Source organism: Nicotiana sylvestris, chromosome 3 (assembly GCF_000393655.2).
Source record: "Nicotiana sylvestris chromosome 3, ASM39365v2, whole genome shotgun sequence".
Lineage (NCBI taxonomy): Eukaryota > Viridiplantae > Streptophyta > Magnoliopsida > Solanales > Solanaceae > Nicotiana > Nicotiana sylvestris.
In genome coordinates, this window is record NC_091059.1 from 209,470,773 (window position 1) to 209,496,834 (window position 26,062).

A 26,062-nucleotide genomic window follows, 5' to 3' on the forward strand; every position below is an offset into this window, starting at 1 on the left:
ACAAAAGAAATAGGAGAATACCTCTGAATCTTCAATTTCATACGGACTCAAACTCAACTTGGATTCGGACTTTTGAAATCAAACAGACCTTAGTCGAAGTATTTTCAACTGAAAATACTTCGACTAAGGTCGATTAAACCTCAATCCCTCACTTGAATTGAAAAAATTCCAAGATTGGAAATGTTTTAGGTTTTCAGATTCGAGGATCTTAAATTTGAAAACTTCTGGGCTGATTTGAAGGGAACCAAAGATGACACAAGGGTGAGGGAAGCCTAGGGGTCATTTGGTGTTAATTTGGAAGGAATCTGAGTGAGTTCATATTTGATTCGAACCTTCAAAAGAAGATTCGAAGAGTTCTGAGGGGATTCGAACCAAACCAACACTAGATCCATAGCTAGGGTAGTTAGGGGAAGCTACGGTGTGAATTTGGAGACCATCGGAGAGGGTTCAGTTTTCAGACCAACCTTCGATTTAAGATTCGAAGAGTTGGGGTCTGATTCGAAGGAAACTAAGGCCAGATCCGTGAAGAGGAGGTTGTGAGGAGTCTGGGGTGTTAAGGTGGTGACCGGCGGCGTTGTTGCCGCCGGGTTTCAGGCGATGGGATGCTAGGGTGGCTAGGGTTAGGGGTGTGTTTGAGGACGATGATGAACATGAGAGGAGGGGGGGTGTTTAGTTAGGGGGCCGGGGTAGGGGTTTGGACTTATATAGGGACGGGGTGGATTGATGCTGACCGTTAGATCAGGCAGAATGAATGGCCAGGATCCGTTCATTAAACCAAACGATGTCGTTTGGTTTAATGCCAGGGTCGGGCTGAGTCGGGGCAGTGGGTCGGGTAAGGATCACGGGTTAGGGTGATGAGATCTCAGCCGTTGGATGGATTTGATCCAACGGCCATTGATGAAATACGACCAAACACTGTCTTTTTGGTTAGTTTAAATTGGACCGGACCTGGGTTGTTTGGATTGGGCTGTGGGGGCGTAACTTGGTTTGGGCCTGGATTTTAATCCAGGTCCGATTTTTTATTTTTTTCAACCTATTTTTCATTTCCTAAATTTATCCCTAATTATAAAAAATCCTAATAAAAATTATAAAACAATTTCAACCTTACAAAAATATTAATTACCTTTTAACAATTATTTAACACATAGACAAAGCGTTAATCACATAATGAAACATTAAAACTAGAACAAATGCATATTTTTGTGATTATTTAAATTAATGCATAATTAAATCATAGATATGCATGCAACATGTATTTTTATTTTAATTTTGTTTAATTATAACAAAGCAAACATTTACGTACAAAACACAAACAATTAATAAACGCAACACAAATTCTAAAATTGCACACTAAAAGAAATTAATTTTATTTTTGATTTATTTTGGAGTAGTTTTCGTGAGGCAAAAATCACGTGTTCACAAGGCCCATTCTGAAGAAGACTCCCTATGAATTATGGAAAGTTAATCGTCTCAATATCAGTTACTTTCATCCCTTCGGAAGTTAGTATTTTATTCACAATAACGGTAAGGACAACCTTGGAAAATTCGATCCAAGAAGTGATGAAGGTATTTTTCTGGGCTACTCATTAAATAGTAGATCTTTTAGAGTCTATAATAAAGGCACATTATGTGTGAAAAAATCTGTACATATTATATTTGATGAAATTAATCCCTTGGACGAGAGAGGAATTACTGTAGGTGATGAAGATCAAACTCAAGAAATTCAGGAGACAAGCAAATCTCAAGAGTCAACTGATATATCTGCTACTATAGAGCCAACCAATAAAATCAGCAGCAGTGTACCAGATCATCCAATCGAGTCGACTACAAATATAGTACGTCCAAATGAATGGAGAAGCGAGCCTGGATATCCTCAAAAATTCATCATAGGGGATCCAAATTAAGGAATGAAAACCAGGGGAGAGCTATCAAAAAGAAAGAAAATTTAGCATTAATATCTCAGGTTGAACCAAATAAGATAGAGGAAGCTCTAAAAGATTCAAGTTGGGTTCAAGCAATGCAGGAAGAGTTAGATCAGTTTGGTAAAAATCAGGTGTGAAATCTGATACCCAAACCTAAATTTTTTTATGTAATCGGAATAAAATGGGTCTTTAGAAATAAATTGAACGAGGATGGAAAGGTCGTAAGGAATAAAACCAGACTAGTTGCTCTGGGATATTCACAACAGAAAGGAGTCGACTATGACGAAACCTTTGCTCCAGTAGCTCGCTTGGAGTCTATACGAATTCTTCTGGCATATGCATCGTTTAAAGGATTTAGGTTGTTTTAGATGGATGTCAAAAGTGCCTTTTTGAACGGATTTATTGAGGAAGAAGTATACGTGAAACAACTGCCTGGATTTGTAGATTCAAAGTTTCCCTACCATGTATACAAGCTCACTAAGGCACTATATGGACTATAGCAAGCTCCACGTGCTTGGTATGATAGACTTAGTTCTTTTCTTGTTGATCATGGCTTCACAAGAGGTAAAGTAGACACTACCTTGTTTATTAAAAGAACATCAGAAGGTAATCTCATAATTCAGATTTATGTTGATGATATTATATTTGGTAGTGCTAACCCTCTTATGTGCAAGAAATTTTTAAATCTTATGCAAAGCAAATTCGAAATGAGCATGATGGGAGAGCTAACATTCTTCCTTGGACTCCAAATTCAACAATCTGAAGAAGGAACCTTTATATGTCAGACCAAATACACAAAGGAACTGATTCAAAAATTTGGCATGAGCAATGCAAAATCCATTGGCACACCAATGAGTCCTTCAACAAATCTTGAAAAAGATGATCAAGGAATCCCTGTTGATGAAACTAAATATCGTGGAATGATTGGATCATTATTGTATCTGACGGCAAGTCGACCGGATATTATGTTTAGTGTATGTAAATGTACCAGGTTTCAGTCAGCTCCTAAGGAATCTCATCTGATACAGTGAAGAGAATCATTCGATATCTCATTGGGACTGTATCTCATGGACTATGGTATCCTCGCTCTAACTTTTTTAAACTAGAAGGTTTTTTAGATGCCGACCTTGCAGGTGATAAGGAAGATAAAAAAAAGCACAAGTGGTACATGTTAATTACTTGGAAAGGCATTGATATCATGGAACAGTAAAAAACAAGCATCGGTCGCATTATCTACCACTGAAGCTGAATACATTGCTATAGGACAATATTGTGCACAACTACTATGGATGTCCCATCAATTGGGTGACTATGAACTTTCTTTTAAACCTATACAAATTTTTTGTGATAATTCAAGTGCTATTTGTCTTTCAAAAAATTCTGTGCATCATTCTAGAGCAAAATATATAGATATCAAGCATCACTTTATTAGAGATCATATTCTTAAGGGAGACATAGAAATATCTTTTGTTGGAACTACTGATCAGTTAGCAGATATTTTTACTAAGCCATTATTAGAGGATAGATTTTGTTTTAAGAAAATTACTTGGCATTACTTGCTTAACTAATAACCTATAGGACCTATGTGTACTATAGTTACTTTTGCAGGTGTAATGATTGTCCTCTACTCATGCATTAATTACGCCTCCGTTTTTCCCTCTCTTTTATTCTTCTTTCACACCAGTTCGTCGTTCAAAGTTGGAAAGCTAATCATCGCGTCCCTTCAACTGACGCCTTTTCCTTTTCTGTACTCAACCATCAGAAGGTTCTCTTCTTAAGGCGGAGAACCCCTTTCAATCACTTTCATCCCTATCATCTAGAAAACCCTTCTCCAAAGCTCTGATCAAACCACTTTCCTTCAATGGCCAAACAACCCAGGAATCCCTCCGCTTCTACCAGAAAAAGTACCCGCTCCAAAGCAAAACCCCCTTTATGCCCCCAGAACAAGTAGACCTAGGGTCCGACCACTCTGAGGGTTTCGCTTCTTCACAGGGAGATTTGTCTGATCACTCTCAAATCTTAGGAGAAAAAGCCCTAGGAAAACGACCTATGAAAGACCCCGATGTTTCCTCTACCCCAAAGAAATCCAAGATTGATCTTTCTGGCTCTCTAGAATCTGACCTGAATTTCTAGGATTCTCTAAATAGGTATTTATTCATTGCTCTGAAGGACAAGCCCATTGCTCATGGAAGGGTAGTTGACCTTGACGATATGGAAGCCCTAATTGTAAGGTCAAAAACCTCTTTGTTCATCAAGGGAGGGCTAAGTTACTCTCTATTCCTCCGCCTAAGGTCTATGAACCCCTGGTAAAGATATTTTATGCTAATCTCCACTCTAATAAACCTGACAGGTTGGAATCCTTAGTGTTAGGTAAGCGCATTGTTCTTGATTGTGCCATGTTTGATTCACTCTTTCAGTGTAGATGTTCTGGTTTTCCTATGCTTTTCAAAAACACCTGGCCCGATGATTTTGAAATTTCCTTTGACCAAGCTAAGCAGTGTATTGCTGAGTGTCCCTCTAAATCCCTTCCCAACAAGTTAGGTCCCAATGATCTTAGTTTCGAAACTCGAGTCCTGGCTCACATTGTAGCAACGACTCTGTTTCCCCGCATTAGTTCCTTTTCAACCTTCTCTCAAAGAGACACTTTATTAGTATACTGCCTTGTGACCAAAATCAAAGTCAAGTTATCCTCCCGGGTCATTAATTTCATGATTGAAAGTGCTGAAGATCCCACCAGTCTACCCTATGGCATGACGATCACTCACATTCTGGAAGCTCATCAAATTTCCATGTCCAACTATCCCTTTATCACTATTTCAAAATCTTACAATTCTAGAGCCTTTTCAAGTATGAGATATGTGAGTGTAAAGGGCTCCTAGGTTAATAAGCACGAAGGGGAAGTAAAGTATGCTCCTATAGAGCCCAAACCTAAACCCTCTGCCTCTCATCCCAGCCCTGGTGATCTTCATCTTGGTGAAAAACTTCGTGCCATTGACACCCAACTCTCTGAAATCAAAAATTTCCTCACAGCCACTTAGTCTACTATTGGTGACATTTATGCCATTTTCAAGGAAACAGGGTCTGATGTGTCAAAGATAAGAGTTATTGCTCCAAAGTTAGGGAGAATGCTATCAAAGCTTTCAGGGAGATTCATGGCAGGTTGGATGGAGTGAGCATCTCAGCCAATGCTGGCTTTGAACAATAGAAGGAGGCCATCTGCAACACTCTTACCTATTTTCTGCGTCGTTAATGTGGCTGCTTAAGACAATTTTTTGCTGTGCTGTTTTTGGGTTGTTATCTCATCCATTGAACAATTTCTGTTTTTATCTTGCTTTATTTTTTTGGACTATAAATCTACTATTTAATGCTATATATTCTGTTTAGTTCTTGGTTTGTTCCCTTTTTGTTGATGCCAAAAAGGGGGAGAAGAGTATATGTTGTATCTGTACAGGTATAGTTGACTGTGGCAAAAGTAGCATCCTCCATGGCAGGAGTCGACTCCAACCATGGACTAGTCAACTGCATAAACTGAGGGAGAGTGTCATGAACCTGTCAACTGCATACACTGAGGGGGAATAAAACATAGGGAAGTCAACTGGTGTTTATACATAAATATTATTTTGTCATCATCAAAAAGGGGAGATTGTTAGATCTAATTTTAATGATACAAATAATATATCTGTGCAGTAAATCAATTAGAGAAGATCAAGAAATCAAGGAGCTACTACAAGATTGTCGAAGTCAATATGGATGCTTAAGGAAAGAAATCAATCAACAAAGATTACGAATCAATCAGTAAAGATCATGGACAATTTAGATGGAAAGAATCAAGCAAGCCTAAACTTAAGGCATCAATCAAGGCCAACACATTCAATCCGGAAGATTGAAGCAGTCAAAATATCGAAGATTCTGTAAGAAGATTAGCGGAGCTGCTAATATTGGAAGGACCAACAATCAAGGAGTAAACCCTCATCATCAACAACTGTAGAAAGAAAGCTGTTAATTTCCTCTCATCAAGGAAGAGAAACGTCAAGCAATCTTATTCTTGGAAAGAAACAATCTCTTTCCAAGGATCAAATCTCTTGGGTTGTCAAGTCTCGTCAGCAAACGACCTTCACCAAAGTATTTATACTCAGCATCAAGCCGTAGACACATATACTTTGATCGAACCAAAAATCCTTTCTTTATTCTACTACAAACAAATATTGTAGTTCTCTAAGTTCTACTGTGTAACAAGTCAGAGAAAAAACGAGAGTACAACACTGGTGAGGTATTGTATAAAAAAAGATGAGTGTTATAGGAACTGAGTTATCATGTCATTTCCATTGTACTCGAAGAAACACATTTACTAAAGAGAACTCCCTTGCAACCCAAGGGGACTGGACTAGGATTCACATTGAATCCGAAATAGTATAAAATTTTGGTGTCTTTAATTCCTGCACTTACTTTCTATGTTTTATATTCTGCTATTATAACTGTTAGGTTATTGCATCTAGTCGACTAATTGAAAAACCAGTCAACTAATAGAGATTAAGAGTAAAAAATATACAATTCACCCCCTCTTGTACTTTCAATAATATCCCGGGCAGGAACCCTTACTCCCTTTTTTTTAACGTTGTGCTTACATAATGTTCTGAATCATATCATATATGTAACATTTGGATAAGTGCAATCTCATCCCTTTCTCATTTATATCGCACTCTTCCTCTATCATTCCTTATTCCCCCTTTATGGGAGTACTAAGGCTTGGGGCAACATCGACCTGTCTATAGATGTTTTTCCTCTCCATCTTTGGTGTTCTTTCACATCATCAATGACCCTTACTCACCTTGCGGTAATCCTTCTGTTAATCACATCAGAGTTGCGAACTTATTTCTCGAAATGAGGACGTGACTGTATGAACTATACTCTTTTGTTGTCTTAAGGCCCATCACCTCTCGTCTCTTTCTTCATTTGACTATAGATTATGTAGTACTCTACTGTTTCCATCCATGTATCACATCTCACTCATAATGCTTCATTATCCCTCTTCGTACTTCCCTGCTAATATTTCTATCTATCACTTTATTCTGGAAACTTTGACAAGACATTCTTTTACTTTTAACTCCCCTTGCTCCATTTACCAGCTCTTCGGACTGGCTAACATTCTCCTTTTACTAGGGACGAGAGTCATACTAAGGTAATATTTATCCCTTCTAGGCTTTCAATGCCTATATTCGAATTTTTTTTGATCATGCTAGTATTCACATCCAATTGTAATATTCTAGAGTGCATCACATGGGTGTCTCACAAGGAGGTCTATTAGTACCTTTGTAATATCCTTAGGAAATGTCAAATAACGCAAACCATCCATTCATCATTTTGGGTTATTCTAACCCCAGCCGGATCCCACTATTATGTCTTTCTCTTTAACCATATTTGTTAGCTCTCATAAAGCATAGCTTACATCGGTGTGGCCAATTGTACATACCTCTGTTACTGTTGAAGGTAACTCAAAATACTTATATCTCTCTTCCTGAATGGTAAATAAGGATAATCTTCGTTAGCTGGATACCTCGTACCCTTTTTCACCTTGCTTCCTTCACTTGTTGAAACTTGTATTTACTTTCTGAATCTCTCATTGTCTTTCACCATAAAGGTGGATAGATATTCTTTCCTTAAGGCTCCTTTTTCAAAAGCTCACCGGGTTCTTCTGACTCAACTCTTTCGCAACCGCATTCAATCCATTACCAACCATTTTTCTAGATGTAGGCATTGCTGTATTATGATTAAAGTCGAGTTTAGGAAATTGTGTTCTTACAACTAGGCTCTACCACACGATCTAGAGTAAGAAGAAAGGGCGACAATCCTAAATGCCCTGTAGCCTCCTGCTTATATGTGTGGTTCACGACACACCCATAAACAAGACTCTACTAGACATGGCTTGTAGACTCCCTAGGATAGAAACGCTCTGATACCACTTTTGTCACGCTCCAAACCTGGGAGCGAGACCGGAACCCGATGCCTCACCTATCCTTGCGTACCAACTTACGACTGAGGATCTCTGAACATGTGATTTCATACTTTGGCCATGGGCCACATTGTAAGACAACTGTGAATGCTGACTAAATATCAATATAAAGCTGGGTCGACAAGGCCATCATAATTATTACAGCTGACAAACCAATCAAATATACATACAAGGCCTACAAGCCCAATATATTACACTAATTGATAGTATATATCTACAAGCCTCTACTAATGGATATACTGTGATCGGAATAGCTTCACGACCTACTCGTAACATGTATACATATATATATACAAGATGTACATAAGGTTCTAAACCCGGAAACTCCGAAAGGCATGGAGCTTACCGATCAAGCTGAACTCGAGCAACACTTAATAAGGAGGCCTACCCATCTTTATGTCTAAACCTGCACGCATGAAAAGCAGCGGCCCCAGAAAAGGGACGTCAGTACGAAATAATGTAACGAGTATATAAGGTAATATACTGAAAGCTAAAACTGAACTGACAATATAGTAACTGCAAGTAGCTGGAAGTCAAAAACAATCTGAAGGTATGCTTACCTGCTGATACTGACTGAACTCTCTCAATATAGTAAGTAAAATAACTGTCCGGCCCTATAAGGCTCGGTATTTATATATATATATATATATAAGTAGGCTCGCTCATAGGCTGTGATGACCTAAAAGGTCATCACTTGTTTTAGAAATAAATTCCGTGTTCTGAGGCCTTAAAACCTCTTTTTTTGTCTTACATCGATTTGTGTGCACATTTCGGGCGTGTATTCAGAAAGCTATTATGTGAAAATGTGTGAAAATGATGAATTTTGCATTTAAAATGAATTTAGGTTGACTTCAGTCAATATTTTGGGTAAACAGACCTGGACCCGTGATTTGACGATCCCGAAGGGTCCATAGGAAAATATGGGACTTGGGCGTATGTCCGGAATCGAATTGCGAGGTACCAAGCCCGAGAAATGAATTTTTAAAGAAAAGTATTTTCTAGAAAATATATAAGTATGTTTGAAATTGATGGTATCGGGCCCGTATTTTGGTTCCGAAGACCGGTACATGTCTTATATATGATTAAGTTGAGCCTGTAAAATTTGGTAAGAAACGGACTTGAAATGACGTGATTCGGAACCTTAGTTGTAAAATTTGAAACTTTGAAAAGTTCATGAGATTTCCTTTGATTTTGATGGTAAATTCATAGTTATTGATGCTATTTTGAGGATTTGATTGCATGAGCAAGTCCGTATGATGTTTTTAGGTTGGTGTGCATGTTTGATTTGGAGCCCTGAGGGCTCGGGTGAGTTTTGGATAAGCCACAGAGTGAAATTTGCACTTAGGAATTTCTGGTATGTTGCAAGTCTGCAAGCTTCACATTTTTGAATCCTGGCTTGCAAATGCGAAAGAAGGCCTAGGCAGGCTTGATCGCAAATGCGATCATTTGGTCTCAAATATGGAAGACCCAAGTCGCAAATGCGACATCTGCCTCGCAAATGTGAACCCCTTAGAAATATGGGGTGGTCCCAAATGCGATAAAAATCTTTGCAAATGTGAAGATGACAGTCTTCTGAAGGGTTCGCATTTGCGATATTTGCGACATACAAATTCATAACTTAGCCGAAAATCTTTCATTTTTCAAACCCTTTCAAAACCTAAACACCTTTGGGCGATTTTTCAAAGACAACTACTCTTCCAAATCGATTATAAGTCATTTCTAACTTGTTTTCCTTAATCTTTAATATCTTTTCACTTGATTCCAACTCAAACTCAAGGGTTTTCATGGGGGAAATTGAGTGTTTTGAGTAGAACTTAGGTTTTTCAAATTTTGAGGTTTTAGACCTCAATTTGAGGCCCGATTTCAAAACAAATAATATATTTAGGTTCGTGGGTGAATGTGTAATCGGGTTTTGGTTCGAACCTCAGGTTTTGACCATGTGAACCGGGGGTCGATTTTTGACTTTTTAGGGAATTCTTCATAAAACCTATTTTCATGCATTAAAATTGATTCATTTAGAATTTATTGATATCGTTAAGTAACTTGTGGCTAGATACAAGTGAAGTGATGGTGGAATCAATAGGTAAAGCAATAGTTGGGGCATGAATTGTGTTCGCGGCATCGAGGTAAGTGTTTGGTCTAACCTTAGCATGAGGGATTAGGAGTTGTGTCTTATTTGCTATGTGTTAATTGTGGAGTACGACGTATAAACATGGTGACGAGTATCTATATGTCGGTGTCCCGTGGGTCTAGTGTTGTAATTGTAGTGACTCCGTAGAGATTTATTCATACTTAAAATGTTAATTATCATTGTTGGTTCCCTTACCGGGATGTTATTGTTTATGATATTGTCTCCCTTGCCGGGATGTTATTGTTATGACATTGTCTCCCTTGCCGGGATGTTATTGTTTATGATATTGTTTCCCTTGTCAGGATGTTGTTGTTATACTCTTGTTCCTTTGTCAGGATTCTTTTATGATTGTTGTTGATTTGTAAATGGGATCGGGTGGCATGCCGCCATGGAAATATATAAAATGAGAGCGAGTTGCACGCCTGCAACAAGATATATGAAATGGGAGCGGGTTACAAGCTTGCAACATGATATATGAAATGGGAGCGGGTTGCACGCCTGCAACAAGATTTATGAAATGGGAGTGGGTTGCACGCCTGCAACAAGATATATGAAATAGGAGTAGGTTGCATGCCTGCAACAAGATATATGAAATGGGAGCGGGTTGCACGCCTGCAACAAAATATATAAAATGGGAGTGGGTTGCACTCCTGCAACAAGATATATGCAATGGGATCGGGTTGCACACCTAGAACGAGATATATGAAATGGGATCGGGTTGCATGCCTGCAATAAGATATATGAAATGGGATCGGGTTGCACGCTTGCAATGAGATATATGAAATGGGATCGGGTTGCCGCCTGCAACAAGATGTGAAATGAAAGTGAATTCTGCATTTGTTTTCCTTTAGGAGATGATGGGGTTTTGAGGCTACAAAGTTGCATTTGTGTGCCTAATATAGATAGGCTTCGAGAGTTTATTTTAGAGGAGGCCCACAGTTCCCGGTACTCTATTCATCCGGGGGTCGCTAAGATGTATCAGGATTTGTGGCAGCATTATTGGTGGAGGAGAATGAAGAAGTATATTGTTGCATATGTGGCTCGGCGTTTGAATTGTCAATAGGTAAAGTACGAGCATCAGAGACCCGTTGGTTTGTTCTAGAAGATTGAGATTCCTGAGTGGAAGTGGGAGCGTATCACTATGGACTTCGTTGTTGGACTCCCACAAACTCAGAGGAAGTTCGATGTAGTGTGGGTTATTATTGATAGGCTAACCAAGTTAGCGCATTTCATTCCTGTGGCAGTCTCCTATTCTTCCAAGAGCTTAGCTGAGATCTATATCTGGGAGATTTTCCGTCTTCATGGTGTACCCATGTCTATTATTTCGGACCGAGGTACGCAGTTTAACTCGCATTTCTGGAGAGCAGTTCAGCATGAGTTGGGCACACGGGTCGAGTTGAGCACAGAATTTCATCCTCAGACGGATGGGCAGTCTGAGTGTACTATTCAGATTTTGGAGGATATGCTCCGAGAAAGTGTCATTGACTTTGGAGGCTCGTGGGATCAGTTCTTGCCTTTAGCGGAGTTTGCCTACAACAATAGCTACCAGTCGATATCCAGATGGCTCCTTATGAGGTTTTATATGGTAGGCAGTGTCGATCATCGGTTGGATGGTTTAAGCCGAGAGAGGCTCGGTTATTGGGTACGGATCTAGTACAGTATGCCTTAGACAAGGTCAGAATCATTCAGGATAGGCTTCATACAACTCAGTCCAAGAAAAAGAGTTATGCTGACCGTAAGGTTCGTTATTTGGAATTCATGGTCGGCGAGCGAGTGTTGCTTCGGGTATCGCCTATGAAGGGCGTGATGAGATTTGGGAAGAGGGGCAAGCTTATCCCTAGGTTCATTATATCCAGTGTTTCATATGTCCATGCTTCAGAAGTATCACGTCGATCCATCCCACGTGTTAGATTTCAGCATTGTCCAGTTGGACAAGGACTTATCCTATGAGGAGGCGCCGGTAGCTATTCTAGACCGGCAGGTTTGTTAGTTGAGATCGAAGAGTTTCCCTTCTGTTCGTGTTCGGTGGAGAGGTCATCCTATTGAGGCATCGACCTGGGAGTCTGAGTCCGATATGCAGAGCCGTTATCCCCATCTTTTCTCCGACTCAGGTACTTCCTTCTTATATCCGTTCGAGGACGAACTGTTGTTTTAGAGGTGGAGAATGTGGTCATCACTTGTTTTAGAAATTAATTTTGTGTTTTGAGGCCTTAAAACCTCCTTTTTGTCTCACCTCGACTTGCGTGCGTAGTCGGAGCGTGTATCTAGAAAGACATTATGTGAAAAATGATGAATTTTGCATTTAAAATGAATTTAGGTTGACTTCAGTGAACATTTTGGGTAAATAGACCCGGACCCGTGATTTGATGGTCCTGAAGGGTCTGTAGGAAAATATGGGACTTGGCCGTATGCCCGGAATCAAATTCCGAGGTCCCAAGCCCGAGAAATGAATTTTTAAAGAAAATTATTTTCTGGAATATATGAGTTTTTAAAAATAAAATATGTTTGAAATTGATGGTATCGGGACTGTATTTTGGTTCCGGAGCCCGGTACAGGTCTTATATATGATTTAAGTTGAATCTGTAAAATTTGATAAGAAACGGACTTGAAATGACGTGATTCGGAACCTTAGTTGTAAAATTTGAAACTTTGAAAAGTTCATGAGATTTCCTTTGATTTTGATGGTAAAATCATAGTTATTGATGTTATTTTGAGGATTTGATTGCACGAGAAAGTTCGTATGATGTTTTTAGGTTGGTGTGCATGTTTGGTTTGGAGCCCGAGGGCTCGGGTGAGTTTTGGATAGGCCACAGAGTGAAATTTGCACTTAGGAATTTCTGGTATGTTGCATGTCTGCAATCTTCGCATTTGCGAAGCCTGGCTCGCAAATGCGAAAGAAGCCCTAGGCAGGCCTGATCGCTAATGCGATCATTTGGTCGCAAATGCGAAAGACCCAAGTCGCAAATGCGACGTCTGCCTCGCAAATGTGAACCCCTTTGAAATATGGGGTGGTCGCTAGTGCGATAAACTTCGCAAATGCGAAGATAACAGTCTTTTGAAGGGTTCGCAATTGCGAACCCTGGTCGCAATTGCGACATCTGCGACCTGCAAATTTATAACTTAGCCGAAAATCTTTCATTTTTCAAACCCTTTCAAAACCTAAACACCTTTGGGCGATTTTTCAAAGACAAGTACTCTTCCAAATCGATTGTAAGTCATTTCTAACTCGTTTCCTTAATCTTTAACATCTTTTCATATGATTCCAACTCAAAATCAAGGGTTTTCATGGGGGAAATTAGGTGTTTTGGGTAGAACTTAGGTTTTCAAATTTTGAGGATTTGGATCTCGATTTGATGTCTAATTTAAAATAAATTATATGTTTGGGTTCGTGGGTGAATGGGTAATTGGGTTTTGGTTCGAACCTCAGGTTTTGACCATGTTGGCCCGGGGTCGATTTTTGACTTTTTGGGAAAATCTTCATAAAACCTATTTTCATGCATTAAAATTGATTCATTTAGCATTTATTGATATCGTTAAGTAACTTGTGGCTAGATACAAGCGAATTGGTGGTGGAATCAAGAGGTAAAGCGAAAGTTTAGGCTTGAATTGTGTTCATGGCATCGAGGTAAGTGTTTGGTCTAACCTTAGATTGAGGGATTGAGAGTTGTGTCTTATTTGCTATGTGTTAATTGTGGAGTACGACGTATATGCATGGTGACGAGTATCTATACGTCAGTGTCAAGCATGCCCATGGGTCTAGTGTTGTAATTGTAGTGACTCTGTTGAGATTTATTCATACTTAAATGTTGACTATCATTGTTGGTTCCCTTGCCGGGATGTTATTGTTTATGATATTGTCTCCCTTGCGGGCTGTTATTGTTATGACATTGTCTCCCTTGCCGGGATGTTATTGTTTACGATATTGTTTTCCTTGCTAGGATGTTGTTGTTATACTGTTGTTCCCTTGCCGGGATTCCTTTGTAGTTGTTGTTGATTTGTAAATGGGATCGGGTGGCACGCCGCCACGGAAATATATGAAATGGGAGCGGGTTGCACGCCTGCAACAAGATATATGAAATGGGAGCGGGTTGCATGCCTGCAACAAGATATATGAAATGGGAGCGAGTAGCACGGCTGGAACAATTTATGAAATGGGAGAGGGTTGCACGTCTGCAACAAGATATATGAAATGGGAGCGGGTTGCACGCCTCCAACAAGATATATGCAATGGGAGCGGGTTGCACGCCTACAACAAGATATATGAAATAGGAGTGGGTTGCACGCCTGCAACGAGATATATGAAATGGGATCGGATTGCACGCCTGCAACGAGATATATGAAATGGTATCTGGCACACCTCCTTTTTACCTGCACCCTCGGAAGGGTGTATATAACGGAGTTTTTCCAATTTAAGTGACAATCGAAACGGGATTATTTATTTAAGATCCAGAGTCGCCATTTGGGATAATTTATGGTGTCCCAAGTCACAGGTTTAAAATCCTGAATCGAGGAAGTTTGACTCTATTATCGGTCCGCAAACACAAAAATCCGGGTAAGGAATTCTGTTAACCCGGGAGAAGGTGTTAGGTACTCCCGAGTTCTGTGGTTCTAGCACGGTCGCTTTGATTATACTTGGCTTACTAAATTGTCTAATTACTTATTTTCAAACCTATGTGCATCTACCCCCTTAACCGCTTTTATTTGCTCAATTACTATTAATTATGGAATTATCTTTAAAAAACGAGTCACGCGTATGTGTACTCATTTCATTTGGCGCGTCCAAAATCGTGTCACGCGTACGTATCCACAATTAATGATGCCTTATTATTATTAAGAAGGTTTGGCCAAAGTTGCGCGAACGCATACTTTGGTTTGGTTTTTAGAAATCATAATTATGTCACGCGAACATGTAAACAATCACGATGATAGATTAAGTCGCGCTTAAAACAAGCTACGAATATTCAAAAATGATTTTCCTTAACTAATTCGAGATTGTTGTAAAGTCATGACTTATGGAGGGAGTTATTTTGGAAGTCAAGAAAAATGGCAATTGAAGGTATTGACAAGTTATCCTCATTTAGAGATATTTACAAATTACTACTCTATTCTTGAAATTATGAGATAATTATCCATTATGGAAGAGTGAGATAACTATTAATTTATTGACTAAAATCAATGAGGCCTGGCAGATTAAACTTGTTTGGCCCAAGTGCTTTCGAGACCAAGCAAATATTCTTGAGGTAAAAATCTGGATTTAAGACCTGTACCAGCAACTTAAATGGTCCAACTTCAAATTAAGCCACACAACCCATTTTGATTTTGCAAGATCCAACACTGACATACGAGCATAACGTTAATTCTTCTCATTCCCTAATTATAAACCAAATTCAATTACAATAAATTAAATTCAGTCAACTAGTCTAGCATGTAGCTCAACAAACAAATAGAATCTAAAAGTCCTAATTGTTACTATTAAATTGTAACTGTAAAGCTAACAAACCAAAACTGAAAATCAGTACAGGTTCATAAGAAATCTAAAACTAAGGATGATTCACCTCATAAACATAAAAACAATGAACAAGTATAAAGGTTAGCACATTAAACCAAAACAAATATACGCACGAACTAAGAATTTAGAGTAGAAGTTGACCTTGAGTGAAGCAATTTCAGATTTGTAATTATACGAAGAACCTTGTACAAATGAATTCAACATCGGCGATTCCGCTTGAAATTGGACTAGAAAGCAAAATCTACGATTGTCTTTTAAACCGGAACCTCGAACAAGACCTCACTGGACAAACTCGAAACTTGCCGGAAAAGTTAAAAAATAAAAACAAGACGGATCTGAAATTCCGGCGAGAATCAGTAAATCGCACACACGCCGATGTTCTCTTTCTAATTGAGAGGGACGATGATGAGGTCTCTTAGGGGTCGGCTGCTCATTCAAAACAGAAGGAGGAGTAGCGGCTGAAATTATTCTTTCGGTCGTCTCTCTCATAATCCATATGTGCGTGTGTCTCTTTTCCAAAATCAAAGAGCCATGAAAGCTTCCTTTTTTCATTTTTGCCGTTCTTTCTTCTTTTGTATGGTTTTTGCTCTTTTTTTTTCTATGAGTGTGTGTGGTTTTTTTTATAGGGGTAGGAATTAGGTTAGGTCAAATAGGGAATGGGGTATGGGCTCAATGTTTTGGGCTTGAAGGGATTTAGGTCATGAATTTGGGCTAATTAACTTTGGGGTAGGAAGACTAAATCAAAATCTTTTTTTTTATTTTTCTTTTCCTTTGATTTTAAAAATAAATTAAAAATAACTTTATAAAGATACTAGTATATTTAAGATAATAAAAATGTTTAGAGAAGACATATAATTACCATATTAATGAAATTTAAACTACTCAATATATACTAAAATGTAAAATATTTTTTGAACTTTTATTCTTCTTATTTTTTTTGAAAATAAAATGCCAAGACTATTTTTGTATTTTTTCAATAATAAAACTAACTAGACAAAATATCAACTAGCTAGAATAAAGGAAAATATTTTTGTAGTTTCTTTTTTTAGATAAAATAAAGTAAAGAGAGTGATACTAAACCTAAACTGAATATTTACGCTAAAATATGAAAAATCTTGGGGAGGGTCAAAAATCACATGTCTACAGCTGCCCCTCTTTGACTGGAAACGCGAAGAGTTTTTAGACAAAGAATGACTAGACAGGTTTTTTAACCTGACCCTTATTTAGGGAGACCAAAATTACGAGAAAGGAAGAGAATGTGACCGAACCCTGGTATTTGAGCTGCCTACATATCCTTGGCCATAAAGGAATCAGGCCACGTGTAGTTCAGAAGTGAATAAGGTGATGGAGTATGCCGAGGTGGAGAGCCGATTAAGGTGCTGTCGAGGTTCCGGTCCGCGGTCCAGTCAATATATCTGATTACTCGGGGTGCTCCAGTAAGTTCTTTTAATTCACTGCCGACACGAGCTTCGTATAATGGTTATTCCAGTTATCAAGTATAGACTCAGTATGGGCAGCTGAACCCTCAAAGAGATTGTTATGAATATGGTAGTACTAGGCATGTCATGGGAAAATTGTCCTAGACTTGGGAGAAACATATTTTATAAAAGCACTCAAGCTACGTGCCCCATTGCAGTTACCACTCCACTTAAATGACCAGCCAGAGGTCGGGGTCAGGATGTTAGAGGTGGAGGTGAGACTCTTAAAGGTGAAGACCCAACCCGTTGATATATTTTCTATGGTATGGTTGAGGTCGCAACACCAGAGAGTATCATTACACGTATGGTCTTGAATTGTTATAAAACAACAATTTTCTTAACTTGATTCGGTTTTGAGTATCGAGGCAAGTCCTCCTATTGTGCTCCACTTATGAGTGAGCTTCGTAATTCTGAAATCTGCTTATGTGAATACTCCTGTTGGGAGATTCAATGGAGATAACTATGTCTATCATTATGTGTTGTGATTTTGTTAAACGGAAAATTATTCAAAAGAAGAAAATGGAATGTTCCAATTTGGCACGATGTGCATATTACTTGTGGTACAGAGTTGAGAATGAGATCCTTGTGTTTTAATATAATAAGAAATATTTAAACCAGGCTACAAGCTGCGGTAGATGTTATCTAAGGATCAGGTCCTTGTGGTGGAAAAGAAATCTTGTATGAATATCATTGTGATAATGTCGTGCTTGTAATGCAGAGATTAGTGTTATTGATATATACTTTGTGGTGACTTGATGGGTTGTGGACATGTTGTTAGGAGTTGTTTTGGTGTTACTCTGACAGGTGGATAGGCCCAATTACAGGGGAGACTCTGCCGAAATTTCTGAAAAATTTGGGAGTTAGAAAAATTTGGGATATTGAGATGTGCAAAGAAAGAGATAAGTTACATTATGTGTTTGAGGACGGACTCTACTTCTCATTTGAGGACGAACGACCCTAAGTGGGGGAGAATGTAATACCCCATATCTGATGGGTGCGTAGGCATGAGTTGCTATAGCCAGTCGAGACTAATATCATATGTTGACGTGAAAATCGGACCTTTCTGGAAATGATTGGAGTGTAAGATATTTGGTCTTCAAGTTTACAAATATGGATAAAGGAAATAATCTCAATTGAAATGGTATTGTCAGACTTATGTTGAATGCGGTAATGTGGTATCAATCGCGAATATTTGTGTAAAAGAAAATCGTCAATTTGGCAACCTGAGAATAATTCTTAGTACGTTCGAGGACGAACGTTTGTTTTAGAGGTGAAAAATGTGATGACCCAAAATATCACCTATAAATTAAATAACTATCTCGGTATTTTAAGACCTTGAAAAGTGGTATCAATAATTCCTCGACTTGTGTGCGCAGTCCATATAATTTTCCGGAAGGTTTTTATGAAACAAATGGATTAAATTGTGAATTAGAGCTTTAAAACTCAACTAAGTTGACTTCGGTCAACATTTTCAGCAAACGAACCCGGATTCAAGTTTTGACCATTCTGGTAGTTCCATATCGTGATTTGGGACATGGTCATATGCCCGAAATCGAATTCGGAGGTCCCTAACTCAAATTATCGCCATTTAACGGAATCTAGAAATCTAAGGCTAAAGATTTCTTAAGTTTGACCGGAGATTTGACTTTTGAGCAAATGACCCCGGAATGGAATTTTGACGATTCCAATAGTTTCGTATGGTGTTTTGGACTTAGGAGCATGTTCGGATTTGGATTTGGATGTCCGTAGGACAATTTGACGCATTTTGGCGAAAATTAGAAATTTGAAGGTTTTTGAGAAGTTTGACTGAGAGTTGACTTTTTGATATCGGGGTCGGATTCCGATTCAGAAAGTTGGAGTAGGTCCGTAATATCGAATGTGACTTGTGTGCAAAATTTGAAGTTATTCCGAAATGATTTTGGTAAGGTTTGAGACACTTAGTCTCTTTTAAGGAAGCTTAAGTTGGAAAAGATAATCGGATGTTGACTTATATGTTAGAGGGATCGGATGTGAGTTACGATGGTTCGGTTAGCTCCGGGAGGTGATTTATGACTTAGGAGCGTGATTGAAAGGAGTTTTGGAGGTTCGTAGTATATTTAGGCTTGAATTGGCGAAGTTGATATTTTGGCGTTTTCCGGTTGATAGATGAGATTTTGATATAGGGGTCAAAATGGAACTCCAAGAGTTGCAGTAGTTCCGTTGTGTCATTTTGTATGTGTGTGCAAAATTTCATGCCATTCGGACGTGGTTTGGTTGGGTTTTTATCAAAAGAGTGATTTAGAAGATTTTGAAATTCTTAGGCTTGAATCCGATGCGAATTTGGTGTTGTGATGTTGTTTTGAGCATTCCAAAGGTTGGAACAAGTTTGAATGATGTTATGGGATATGTTGACATATTTGGTTGAGGTCCCAGTGGTCTCGGGTGAGTTTCGGGTGGTTAAACGGACTATTTCATCTTTGGAAAAGTTGCAGATTTTTTTGAGCTTCAGCTGTGCACCAGAAAATTTCTGGTGCGAGGAGTCCAGTTTGGAAGCTCATATCTTGAAATCTATAAGGAATCAGAAAAATTCAAAACATGAAACTTGTAGCCCTTACATTCTTGTTTCCAGAAAGTTAAATTATTTAGGATTTCGATATTCTATCAGAAAGTTATGATGGATTGAATATGGCTGGTGGATCAGTTTTGACAGAATTTTCTGATGCAATTTAGAAGCTCATATCTCGGAATATATAAAGAGTTATATGGTGTACAACCTATCAAATGAAAGATCTTCGAGTCTAATTTTTAAATATTCAAACCGTTTGTCATTTGGATATTTTCAAAAGGAGTTATAGGCGTTTTAACAAAAGGTGTACAACAGGAAAAATGGTAAGAGGATGTACAACCTGCACAACGCAAGGTACAACTCAATGAAGACTGGGCAGATTGTTTTTAAGTCCTCTTGTCTGCGGTTTGGGTCCATTTTTCAGCCATAGTTGATCATTTTGAGAGCTTTTTGAAGGAGATTGAAGAGGGATTCAAGGAGAAACGTTTGGAGGTAAGAATTTTGGACCTAAAACTCGTTTATATTGTGAAATCCACCTAGAAAATCACTGAATTCTTGCTAAAAATGGAAGAAATAGGGTTTGGGATTTTGAGATTCTAATTGGGGATTTGGAGGACTATTTGGTGTCGAATTTGAGAACTTTTGGTATGTATGAACTCGTGGGGAGATAAGGAACCCGTTGATGTAAAAATTTCGAAAATTTGAGAAGTGGGCCCGGGGCTCGGGTTTTGCTAATTTCGAGATTTTTGATGTTTTTCAATTTTTTTGCTTGGACTTTGTTCCCTTAAAATATTGTGACGTATTCGTTCTGATTTTGGATAGATTCGACGCGCGTGGAGGCCAATTCGAGGGGCAAAGGCGTCGCGAGCTAAAGAATTAGCCGGTTCGAGGTGAGTAATGATTGTAAATGATGCTCTGAGGGTTTGAAACCCCGGATTACACATCGTAGTGCTATATTGATGTGAGACACACGTTTGATGACGAACGTGTGGTCGTATACTATTGCGGATTGTGACTTGGTCCATCCCGCATTGATGATTTTACCGCGTATTTGACTGAGACTTATTTGTTTTCTTATGCTTTAGGCTAATTGCCATATTTAGGCTTCGTGCCAACTATTTGAATCCTTCAGGGATTTTTACTACCATTTCCTCACTGTTTTGACTTATTAATTGAACTCAGTCCTGTTATTTTTCCACTGTTTTACTACTCATCCATTTTACTCACTTCTGAGATTTAAATGATATTCTAAATGATGTTTTGGGCTGAGAAATATTGTTTTACTATTGCTCAAGGGGATTGTGATGATTTTGGACTGATTAAAGGCCGAGGGCCTAGTTGTGAGGATACACAAGTACTGATATGAGGCCGAGGGCCTGAGATACTTATATACACCATGAGGTGGCTTGATTGATATGAGGCCGAGGGCCTAGATTTGATGCCACGAGATGGCTTAATATTGCGCCTGGGCCGTAAGGGGCCCCTCCCAGAGTTTGTACAACCCTAGTGAGCGCGGGTACCCATTGTGTTCTGATATTGAGCCCGAGGGGCTGTTACTGATCTGATATGAGCCCGATGGGCTATTACTATTCTGATATTGAGCCCGAGGGGCTGTTACTGTTCTGATATTGAACCCGAGGGGCTAGCACTGTTCTGATATTGAGCCCGAGGGGCTGGTACTGTTCTAAGATGTTGGCTAAGGGGCGGATTTGTTGATACCATGCCCGAGGGGCGAATTTCCATTTTGTTACTCACTTGTAAACTACTTGTTTTACTTGTTGGAAAAAGGGATTTTTACTTGACTTTTCACTTTTTTACTATTTAAAGTGATTTTTCTGCTTCAGTATGGAATGCCTTGTGTTTTTATGTGATTTCTTATCTTCAGTCATTATTTATATTTATTACTCACTGGGTCGGAGTACTCACATTACTCCCTGCACCGTGTGTGCAGATTCAGGCGTTGTTGGTTCCGCTCCTGAGTGCTGATTCCTCCAGTTTCAGGCGTCTTTCAGGGATTACGAGGTAGCTGTTGACGTCCGCAGCCCCATGTCTCTATTATCTCGTCTTTTATATTCCTTACGGACTTGGTACTAGTTATTGGATTAGCAGACTTGTATTATGACTCATAGATGCTCATGACTTGTGACACCCTGATTAGGGTTGTGTCGGGCTGGATTTTCGCATATTTGTTTTTCTATATTTTCTGCTATTTAGTATTATTAAACCATGTTTAGACTATATTTGTGTTAATTAACTGATTTAAAAGATGATTTGGGTTAGAATGGTTGCCTTGTCTTCACGAGTGGCGCCATCATGACGGGGTTCGGGGTTAGGGTCGTGACAACTCATCATTGATAATGGTTTAAAACTGGAAAAAGTTAAGTAATTAGAATAATTTTGGCTTGCCTAGTTTTCACCAGTAGGCGTCATCACGACGTCCGAGGGTGAAAAATCCGGATTGTGACATATGCGCTCAGCCATACTAGGCTATATATCTCGACCAACTGGCTCTCTCATAGGCGCTTGGCCACAGTAGGATCGGCATATAACTTACCATCTGATCAGAGGTTTCCCAATAGGGGCCTGCCCATCGATTATAGCTCGATAGTAATGAAAATACTTTAATACTGTGTATATAAACTCTCTGCTCTCTTGACTAGAAGAATGAAATACTCAAATAAATATGAAATCCCGATAAAGGGAATATTATAACTTGCGAGACTAGAAAAATATACGTAAATTACGGGATATGAATTTTTCTTTATGCTTCGTTACCAAACTTATGTAATGAAGAGATCATGCCAAAATAAAGGAAGAGCTTAGCCTTAACATACCTAGACTAGGAGAAGATTCGTATGATGTTCTTGAAAAAAGTTGCACCGTACTTCTGTAGAACCGCAAAATTTCTCCATTGCTAAAATACTAAAAATCTTCGCTGGATTGTTGAATATTTACGCTGCTTTATGATAATCACATTACTAAATGCATAAAATCTGGTATTTGGAGTGATTTTGGAGAATGGTAGGTTGAAGGAATTAAGGATAACTCACATTTTGTTTTAGTTTTTAATGAATGACTTTGATTAGGCAAAGTCTTGGAATGAAAGATATTGTGAATTTATGACACCTTAGCAAGGAACGACTATTAGTCATACCTTTATAACATGGCTAGCTGCCACGTGGAGATGGGGGTGGAATATTTAATCTTTATCCACTTATTAGGTAATTAGGTAATGTTCTGTTACCCGGTAATTAACTAATTACCCGCAAAATTAAGAATTATCTCAAATTACTTAAAATTCTACTCATTTTAATATACCTTATACATCATATTATCACGGTCATATGGTACCTTATATGGTACTAATCCATAAATACCGGGTATTTTAGCTCGGGTCGTATTTTATCCCAAAATGTCAAACCTCGATAAAATTTATTTTCTTCGACTTGCTTACCCTCTCAACTTCACGAATTTACTCATCACTTGTTAGAAATAGCATAATCCTTATAATCTCCAAATAATCTTTTACTTGGACTGATATCAATTACCTTACGACAAATTCACCGTACAATACTACATGGTGCAACATCGTCGTAATTTAATACTACGAAGCATAACATCTTCGTAATGTAATACTGGAGGGCGTAACATCATTGTAATATAATACTGTAAGGTATAAAATCATCGTAATATAATACTGCAGGACGAAATATCGACGTAATATTACGGGGCGTAACAATATGTTACTACCTTTGATCCATAATAAATGATCTTTTAGCCTTTGGCACATCTTTTAAGAAAATACTAACTCCTAGAAAAAAGATAGGTATTTTCACTAAATTACCCATGATTAAAATTTACATATTGTTAGCTTGACACATTGAGATATGTAAATAAGGTCAAATTTTGAAAAAAAAATTAATTCCTTTTTTATTATATAAAATGTCACTTATTTTGAACCACAATAAAAATGCAAAAAAGTCACTTATTATGAACCGAAAGGAGTAGTAGTTTTTTTATATCGTTGTTTGTATGTTAAATAGATAGGAAAAGCTATAGGGAGGTCTAGTTCTAAAGTCAAATATGAACTAGTGGTTGTATATATCCATACTTGGTTAAATAAATTTTCTTATATATACACAAGTTCTTCTAGATTGTTTTTACCATGTCTTGATTTATCCACTAATAAACAGATTACCATATGAATGGTGAATTCTAATCAAGCATAATAATTTTTAGATCTAGCTAAGTGTTTAAATGGTATCATTTACTTAACGCGCAAAGACAGTTATTAGATTATTAAATACAAGCTTTTGAGAGTAAATGAAGAATGAATGGGGAGTAATAAATATGAAAAATGGTAGTAAATGTTAATACGAAGAATGATTCACCCAAATATTGAATAATGTGGAAGATTCTTCCTCCTGACAACAAAGTGTGACAATAAGTAAGAAAATGAGCAATGCTTTCTTGGATCGTGTGAGTAGAAAAGAAGAATAATTAACAAAATCAATCACTGTAGAAAGGTAAACTTTTGTGTTTTCTCTCAAGAGTCAACTTCTTACAATAGTTTTTCTCAGAATGAATCTCACGTGCCTCTTTTCCGCTCTCTCCTTTTCTATTTATATGGGATATGAGAATATTCAAGGGAATATTCCTGTCGCTAGTTCCAAGAATACACTAGTAGTTGTTCCTACTCTTCGCTACTTGACCTCATCTTTAACGGCCTACTCAGCGACTGCTCGTCGTTGGGCTTTGGTCGACTTTGGCCTAGCCGCCCAAATCGAAACACACTCTTCTCACTTAACGATCTTCCCACTCCTAACTTCCTAAGCCATATTTTGACCCATACAGTTAGTCCCTTCGCTTGTCGAGGTCACCTTCTGGTCGGCCCCGATGAGTAGACTTTATCAGTTGACAACTTAGGAAATTTTTTTGGCATAGTGATCGAGTAGAGGTGTCCGTAATCGAAATAATGACATGTTGCTCAGAGATTCACGGGTCATGGAGTTGGTGCAGGATGACATCACGACACATGCGTCATCATTGCGCATCTTCCTGATACATTGCCTCGTTCCTTGAGTCCCTATCGTGTCGATTCTAGGGCCATTGGCGGTTGCTTGTATCGATTCGAACGCATATGATGTCTATAAATAAAGAGGGGAAAACTTCTCAATGAAACGTTTGCATTCTCTGTCTTCTTCAACCCTGCACTCGCTTCTCTTTCTTCTTCTTGCGTTCTTGCTCCCTGCAACTACAGTTGTTGCCACACTTTCTTCCTTTTCTGTTCCACCATATACATATTAGTAAAAAATGGCTAACGTGACCCCCAAAGATGAGACGATCTCCGACCCTACTCCATTATCGGTGTCTATGCCTTCTGGTGGCGGAGAATTAGAGGTTACAGAGGATGAGAGCTTCCCTACTGTGGAGGAGATCATACCTCGAACCCTACTTCCATGTCTAACTTCTCTAAGGAACCCGCCCATGATCCGGAGCCTACAAAATATGAGATGGAGGCGAAACACCTTGTCACCCTTAGGACAAAATATGGCATTCCTGCCCATGTTGACCTGGTTCCAGTTTGAGATGACGTGGTTCAAGTTCACCGGCTTGGGTATTGTGCATTTTACGCCTACCCGTTCCAGATAGGTTATTCACTTCCTCTTTCTCTGTTGCTAGAGGAGTTCTGTTGCTACTACAACATCTGCCCGACACAGCTTTCTCCCTACATTTACAAGCTTTTCCCTATGTCGGCGAACTTTGTAGAGCTAGCCGGCTACGAAGTCTCTATCCTCCATCTACTGCATCTCTTCGGACTGAGCTTCTATAAGGGCACGATGATTCACTTCTGCTATCGCGAAACTAAAGGGTTGGTGGCGGGGATGGATGACAAGATGAACTACTAATTTTGGGCCCATTACTTCTTCATCAAAACCGAGCACGTGGTGGCGAACCCTAGCGAATTTCCTGAACAATGGAATTTTTCTCGAAAGTATCATTATTCGGAGTACGTTCTTTCCCTTCTCTTCGTGTTTCGTGACTTGTTACGTTGTTTTTCTTTTTGTAACTGGGAGGTATCCCCCTTTTTTGATCATCGATATCAGTGACTGGGTGGCCCGCGTCTTGCCTCACACCGTACGGATCCGTGACTGGGTATCTTTCAAGAAGAGGTTCGGGCTCAAGCTTTCGACCGGTAAGTCGGGTTTTTTCCTTATAACTATTTCTCTCTTTTTATGGTGTATTTATTTATGCCGCTTATGGTTTTCTTTTGATGCCAGGTCTGAGAACTTCTAAGAAGGCGAAGGCTCCTGTCCCTGCATTTCGCCAAGCGGTTGCTTCGGCTGGGATACATTTTTTGTTGGTCGAGTCTGTGCAAAATACTTCTTCCCAGACTTCGATATTAAGTGAACCTGGTCGTCAGATGGCCATTCCAACAGCGAAGGTCTCGACCGACCCGGTATTTT